This window comes from Macrobrachium nipponense, chromosome 22 (genome assembly GCF_015104395.2).
Source record: "Macrobrachium nipponense isolate FS-2020 chromosome 22, ASM1510439v2, whole genome shotgun sequence".
Classification (NCBI taxonomy): domain Eukaryota; kingdom Metazoa; phylum Arthropoda; class Malacostraca; order Decapoda; family Palaemonidae; genus Macrobrachium; species Macrobrachium nipponense.
In genome coordinates, this window is record NC_087213.1 from 69,488,058 (window position 1) to 69,496,913 (window position 8,856).

Consider the following 8,856-nt stretch of genomic DNA (forward strand, 5'->3'; position numbering starts at 1 on the left):
CAATTATGTATATATGTATGCTTTATAGCCAATAGTCTCATCCCTTGCTATAAGCTCCCACTAATGTAGTGGGAACTGACTAGAGGCAGTATCTATTAGTGATGTATTGGATGTCTGAAAATGGGATTTACGGATGGGAATGCGGATATCAATTTTTAAAATTTCTGGATGCAGACATCAGTCTTTTAGATTTGTGGATGCAGATGCAGATTTTTGATGACCATACCCTTGCAGATGCAGATGTAGATGTGAATACTTTGCACAGTAAATCTAAATATTTTTGATATATTTAAATATTAAAGATGATTTTCAGCCACATAATTCCAAACTATGTGTTTCCACTTAATATTTGATGAACTACTGAAAGTAGAAACTTAAGTGATACTCATATTTATGTGCATAGTACTTTCATATGGACATTCAAACAGTAATACGATACACAAACATTCTAGTTTTCTTGGCACAAGGTTTATTTCATGCTCCTTGCATGATAAGGTACAAAACTCAGTCATTCTTCTCATTAGAGAGAGTGAAGAGTGTTTCCTAAAAAACACAGTACCCTGCCTATATGATTACAACTGGTGTAAATGACATGATATTACTAAAACAAATATGCTATAAAACTAATATGTATGCTATAACAGAGCTACTTTTAAAGTATATACTGTATGAAATGTGTATCTTGTATTCTATACTTACAATAAAAAGAAAGAGCCAAATCTAGGAAAAAAAAACAAAAAAATTAGAAGTCTACCTCCGAACATCCCGAATAATCGCTTAAGACACTCCTAGACATCTGTCGAAGAGAGCCCTCTTCACCACCCACAGAGGACAGATGTTTCGTCAGAAAGACGGGTGGCAATGGGGTCCCCCTTGGGCGTCCTCTTTGCCAACTTTTACATGGGTACCGTTGAAGAGCTTTTTGGGTTTTTTTCGCAGCACCGATGTCCCCGACGTATGCCAGATACATCGATGACTTATTTGTTCAAGCTGACTCCGAGGAAGGAGGGTTGAAGCCCTTCGCCAGCAGTTCCTGCGCAACAGTGCCCTTAATTTCACAATTGAATTTAGCAGCGAAGATTGGCTCCCCTTCCTCGACGTCCTAATTACGAAGACTACCCCCGAAGATGACCACCACCGTCTACACCAAATCTACTAACTTGGGACTCTGCTTAATGGAGAGAGTGAGTGTCCTTGCGAGGTTCAAGACCACCACCGTCAGGGCCTTCGTGAGGAGGGCCTTAACGCACTGTTCAGGGTGGCAGGACACCCACGCAGAACTGGACCGAGCCTCACAAATGATGATCAACAACGCTTACTCCAACAAGCTGATCACAGGGAGATCAGAACAGCCTTAAACAAATGGTACATGGAGGACGGAGAGAATAGAGAGAATCCCCCCTCCGAGGATATACGTATTTTCTACAAGTCCTTCATGCACCAGGATACAAAGAAGAGGAGAGATGCCTTAAGAAGATTGTAGAAGAGAACGTCACCCCCGTGGAAGGAAGGGAAGAGCTCTCTCTTATAATCTATTATAAGAACAGCGAACAAGGGACCTGATAATGAGAAATAACCCTACCCCTCGCCCTCCCCCGCAGGAGATCCCCTGAGCAGAATAACGTCGTCTACCGGTACACATGCCCTATCCAAGGATGTCCTGGAGTTTATATCGGTTATGACAATGTTTACGACTGTCTAAGAGGATCTCCTGTCACGCCCAGACGGTGCCATAAAACACCACGCCCTCACCGCCCACCAACAGCACGTCGTGAGTGAGGATATCGTAAAAAACACAAAGATAATTGGAAGAGCCCCTGATCAGCGACGCCTACGCCTCCCTCCTTGAGGCTTTATTCATCCTTGAACAAAAACCCTTCCTTAATACGACACAGGAACCCTTCCTGTTGCCCACCTGTGTAAGGAAGACCCAGCCCCCCCTCCAGACGAGAACACCAGCGCCCAGGACGGGACCAATATCGAAGAGGTTGGTAGAATACCAATACCAGGAGTGACGTCACCACGGTCGCAGCCAATGAAAAACCCCGGCTCCAGGTGACGCAAACACACCATGAGAAGATTCAACGCGCCTCGAGAATTTCCGACGCCTGGCCTCCAGCCAATGAAAAGTCGTGCACCCTCCGGGTCCTGGCAGGAGCATCCGTGAGTGCCCCACACGACCATGATATATAGCGAAGGACTCACCACTAAGATTCAGTCCTCCAGCAAACCATCGCTGTGACCATGCCCTGGCAGATCTGGGCGAAACGTCAGAGAGAGAGAGAGAGAGAGAGAGAGAGAGAGAGGAGAAACTTGTAGTAGTAATATATGTATATAGCAGTAATAAAGACAATCCAATATGACTACACTGGATTTGACGATCCCCTTTGGCACGTTGCTTGCCAGTTTCAGCAACATTGAGAAATCCTTAATAAGGAAAATAGAGAAAAGACTATACAAAATTAATGGAGCTGATGCAGCAATCCTTTTCAACAAGACAAGTCTACCTTTAGTTACAATGTATGAGTGTAAACTATCGAACACTGAGCATGGGGTAATATCTACGTATCCTCATTCTCAAACTGTGGTTGTGGTTGCGGATGTTACTTTCAATGCTAATGTAGATGTTGAGAAATTGTCAATGCAGATATGGTTTCGGATTTATAAAAAATGTGGATAATCCAAGGAGGCGGATATCCGATACATCTCTAGGATCTACCTACTGAAGCTGTCTTACCAGGTGAGGAACAAACAAGCATTGTATCAGTACTAGCAATTTGATATAAGCAGTCCCAGCTTACAACGTTCCGAGGTTACGACGCTTTTCCATTATATTCATCAGAAATTATTTCCAGGTTTACTATGTTTCTTCCAGAGTTAAGACACTTACAACGCTAATCTGGCTGAAGAAATATGACTGAAAAGGCAGAATAATCAAAATTTGAAGTTTTTTTTAATGAAAAATGCAATAAAAATGCAGTTTACATAGTTTTTAATACACCCAAGCATTAAAAGTAAGGTTTTCATAGGATTTTTTATGATTTTCGACGATGTTCCAGGTTATGATGCGTCTCAAGAATGGAACACCCGTCATGAACTGGGGACTGCATGTATTCTCTACTCATTATTATCAATAGTAAGGTTTGGGAATAGAAAAAGAGTCCATGTTTCCCACATCCAGTGCAATGTGGGATTCAGCAATATACCTACAATAGACCTCGCATATTAGCGAGGGATGGGTACCAGACTTCCGCCCCCCTCCCCCCACTTGCAAATATGTAGCTAAAATCCGCAAATACTGAAAACCCCTCTGAAAACCTCTGAAAATGCTTAAAACTGCCTACATATTTTGATAATTAAAACACAAAAGAAAACCCTCTAAAAATGCTTATACCCAAGTATTTTAATAGTTTTATCACAAAAAGTGCATTTAGTCACAAGAATTATATGACAATAAAGTAATTTGCAAATATTTCTCAGTGAAAATACTGTGAATAGATGAATTTTCCGCAATGGGTTAATGTTGGTCCATAGAAAAATCCGCAAATAGGCGAGTCTGCGAATAGTGGGGATTGACTGTAATTGACTAAGTTTAAATAAAGATGACATTTTTATGAATGAAATAAAGATTTATTTATACTCACTAAGGAATTATGAATCAAGCCCTCCCTCCTCCCCTCATATGGACATAAGCAGAAAGCAATTGATGACTCTCAGCTGGGTTGTTCTTTCCTTACCCTGAAAGTGGGCGGGGCCAATTAACCTACACAAACTATAGCATTACTGTGAATTTCAAAAACTAAGCTGCCAGTGAGTGAAACTTTAGAAATATAATTACTTGGTAAGTATAAATAAAACTATTAAAAACAGATTTTAATTTTACCCAATTTGCATCATATTTTTAGGAGCAGTCCATACAGTATTTTGTTGCTATCACAGATTCTCAAAATGATTCTCAAAATGATGCTGCTAAATTTTTATTCTAACCCTTGTTACAGTATTCTGCTATGCATACTTTGGGGTTATGGTTAACAGCAGGAAAACAATAGAATTTGTACAGGTATAGTACACCATGAATCATTAAGAAGTGATCTGCCTTCAGAAAAATTTTCCATGGTGTTAGGCTCTTTTGGTTAGTCCCCCTGAAAAGTGAAATGATTGAAAATGTGTACAGTAGTTCGTTAATTTTACATACTAGCCAACTTAAACTATTTAGATTAGAAGGTAGCTTACATAAAATATCCTGTAAAATGATGTGTTGTTCCTGGGATATACTTATTGTATAAAATAAATTGTAGGTTTAAGCTGGATAGGTCCTTTGTTTAGAGTAGAAAATCATGATAAACTATGTACAGTAATTCCCTCCTTGTAAATGGTAGCTATAATGTAGAAAGTCATGCTTGTTTCTGTTCCTGATCAAGTGGTTTAATTCTTATCGGATTAAATCTTATTAGATGCACAGTTTCTAAGATCCCATTCTAGAAGACACAACCTTATCCCTCTTGTCACTGCACTTCAGGGTACATGTGAATGGTGTGGTGCCAGCGGTCCCAGCTTATGGTTGTGTTTATATTCAGGATGCATGAGAGTGGGGGTGCGGGGAGGCCCACCAAGACCACTCAGCTTTCCATAACAACCAGTTTTTCCATCTCATATGCATCACTTTAAATCTCTCTAACTTGAGAGCTTGGTGCTACATGTGTGAAATGGAGGTAAGTTGCAAATAGTGCAGAAGTTCTCCAGTGTGTTACAATTTTTTTCTCAAGTTTCTGAAAATGAACTTATTTGTCTTCCTTAAGCTTTTAGTATTTTTATGGATGTTATCTTGCTTTTTTCTTGCTTTACTTCCTGCTTTTTATGCCGTTGCCTTTTCATCATAACATGAGACAAGAACTTAATACAATATACGTAAAATGTTTGATTCCATAAGTTATTGTAATTACCACATTCTATTTTGTTCTATGTATACAGTACAGATATTAGATTTATTTGAAAATTCATGTCCATTAGGTGACTCGTGTGGGGGGGGGGGGAATTGTGTAATAGGGAGTGCATAAAGTACAGTGGTCCCCCTATATTTGCGGGGGATGGGTACCAGATCCCCCCGTGAATAGTAGTTAGAACCCGAGAATAGTTGGAACCCCTATAAAAATGCTTAAAACCTCTAATTTTGGTAGTTAAAACTCAAGAAAAACCCACAAACAAAAATTTTTTATACTTGGTTTTTTCAATAGTTTTATCACAAAAAGTGCATTTTATGATGCAATTGATAAAAAAAAAACAAACTAGGAAATTGTGGATATTTCTCATAGAAAAATACCGCATATAGGCGAATTTTCCACGATATTGCTGGGAAATGTTCCAGAGAGAATCCGCTAAGTGTGAGCCGGCGAATCTGGAGAACGCAAATACGGGGGGTTCCACTGTACGTACTTATATTTGTAGTAATGAGTGTGTTCTTCATGATTGCAAACTCAAGTATATATATTAGGGCTTGTGCCTTGTATGATAAGGCGCCCTATGAGGTAATGTTAGACTTGCGATAATCTATACGCTAAGTCGGTTGGTATTGCACTTCCATCTTCATGGAGTCTGGGGTTTTTGTAGATCACTTACGAAGTCGGTATTATCTTTACGACGATGTGTTAAACTCATGGTTCGGTGAGGTTCTTGTAGAAAAACACTAAGTATAAAAAATTATATATTCTTCTGAAGTTTTACATGGTGAAGATCAGGTATGATTGTACAAGTCTTCTAATAACGATAGCTTGATCGCTTCTGCCAATGATGATGGCTAATCCTATTCCTCTACATGATAAAGCTTAGGTAAAAGAGGTACAGGTCTTCTAATGACGATAGCTAACTCTGTTCTGCCTGTCTACCATCTCTGTTACAAGTTATGAAGGAACAGACAGTTAAGTTCGTCCGAACCCATATGAACATACAATCCAAATGACATAGTTTCATACGAACACACAATCAAAATGAGACACACTACAGATCACGTAGGCGGTAGTTTGTCTCAAGCAGGGAGCTTGGACTGTTTCAAAACAAATGAATGACCACAGATGACGGCATGTCAACTTAGCCTACATACTTATTGTATACGTCATCTTTAGCGTCTCTAGTCTGATCACATTCCTGCAAGCAATCTTTTATATATATGGACTAACATTCCATATTTTTATTATGTAAACACTTACATCAGCTCGGTCAGCTACCAAAACCAACTACTGAATATTACTCAAACTTGACTTGCATTTGACTTATAGGAGTGTGATACAGACACTATGGGAATATACATATATATATTAGTAAACAATAAAATTCATGGTGTACATGAATTGATTCAAGTAATAAAATATAAACAATGATATTGGTAGATAATAGTGATCACGTGATATAATGATGACAGTTTTTTCATTTCATTTCATTAAGATACATATGCTACAGAAAATACTAATGTACTCTGACAATTGGCATAGAATGAAGATTAACATGATAAAAATCATATTTTAACTGATAAAAAATTTCATATATGAATTGATAACATTATTAATGTTTATGCTGATTGATTCGTTGATTTTTATGCTAAATGTTATATATCTGATTCATTAATCAATATACTAACTCATAAATAACTGCAGATATTGGTAAGATAAAAGGTAACAGATTGATTATAGGCTACCTGATTTGTTTATACATATGTATATGGATTCATATAATTATGATTAATATATGTGCACTTTAAATAGATTCCTATTGCGTACACGCAAAGATATATTTCGATTCCGTTATTTATGATCATTTATATATAGATTCTAGTGCGTACACGCAAAAAATATTTATTTCGATTCTGTTATTTATGATCATTTATATATAGATTCCTAGTGCGTACACGCAAAAAATATATTTTGATTCTGTTATATATGATCATTTATATATATAGGATACATGACCGAGGTTATACTACTTCACATTTAACTAGCTTTCGAACCACTTTTCGTCCATTACACAGTTCCAGACAACCACCTATCCAATGAAACGGCCTTTTTTCAATGGTTAAAACAAGGGGAAAATTTGCCTGTGCGGGTCCAACGTTCTATTTTGCGCTCATACTTATTCTCTGCACCCTAAGCTACACGATTAACGTTCGCGATGAATAGATCATCCCAGCACGAGTCTTCGCCAGCAAAGTAGAGTTGAATATCCTTCGTCCGTAATTGTCGTAAGTATGTCCCTTTTGTAGTCGAATTCCGACAGCCGCTGGAGCGTTCCGCATGAAAACGAGATTAACGACGAGATACGGTGTCGGTCAAAGAAGTCCATGAAATTCCTTTCGCATTGTAGGCGGTTGTTACTTGACTGTAGTCGTCCGCTGCGACGAACGATTTTTTGAAGTTTGCGATGTGAAACTCGTACTGCAGGATACTGTAACCAGGTTCCATTAATCAGCCTGCAAGTGAAATTATACTTGTCACAAGGGCAAAGTAAATTCAAACGACATCCAAATACAGGGGAGGGAAAGAGAGCCATTTAGACCAGACTTAACCCACATGAAGTTCGCTGATATTTTGGAATTCAAAAGAGTCCGCTGTACAAACTTTTTTATCCATGGCATTAACAATGAGTGAACCTATCCAGGTCTATGATGACTGTAAAAATATCCATATTATAACAAATAAACAGATATCAATACAAATCCCAAAGAAAATTCGATATTACTGGTAGTAAATTACTAGACAAAGAAGTGGAAAACGGAGCTATTTGTAAGATTGCCAGGCAACATAGAGTCAAAGAGAAGATTAATCATGATTCTGTATTTCTCTATGCTAACTGAAATTAAGTTGTGATAAAATCTGATCCTATGTGCCCACTAACAAAAGTTTCATCATTCAATTTTCTCGTGCGCATCCTCTGAGGTTAACTTTTAAAACATATTTCTGGGGCTCAGCTCGTGTCGCTTGCGCGAAATATCCTTTAATCTATTATTTCTAGGGTAAATGTACTAACACATACCAGAGAATAAATAAAATAAAGAAAAAACAGGTCAGTACAACTGACCTCGCTCACCCTCTAGGAGGGCGTCGGTATGAACACTAGGCGAGTGAGACCCACTACCACGAGCCAAATGCCAATAGAAATCTCCCACTACAAAACCCTCCAAGAGGGGAGCCGTCCCACAGAGGGAGCAGCTCGTACTACTGCTACACCATCCCATGCTTGCGACTGCTGCGCCTCTAGTGGCCATCCTTTTCAGTTAGCTCACACGAGTCGCACGTGTTATTTTTCGCTCTGTGTTTTTTGTGCCCTTTCTTCGGATTTTCCATAATGGAGCGTGCAGCTATTGCAGCAGCTAAGTTAAGTACTCAGTATTTACGGTTAGCGTGTTTTTTCCGTCCCCGAGACGATATTTGCCGTTTTTTAGGTATAGATACGGTCCTCGGGGGCTGGAAGCATTGGCAGCATGGTCCATTGCCTCATTTGGGGTTGGGGTTGTTCCTTGGTCCTTCCCGCATAACCTAAGAACATCCCTTATTAATTTTATTTTACGCTCTATTTTGTTTATCCCGCTCTTTTACGCCTATCTCAAGTTGTTATAACCATGGTATGTATTTCACCTTATGTAGGCTTTTTCTATCCAGACCCTAGTCCAGGTTCTTAGTATCGGCCTCTGACTAGCTTTGAGTGGTAGACTTGCCTTCGGGCTAGTCGCACACTCCTGGATTTTTTCTCTTGCTATTTTACATTCTTTCTTTCATTTTTATTATATATTATATTTATATGCTTTGTTATTATTAGGTTAGTTGGCGTCTGGCTTAGCCTAGGTCCTGGCTCGTAGAGCCTACTCTACCG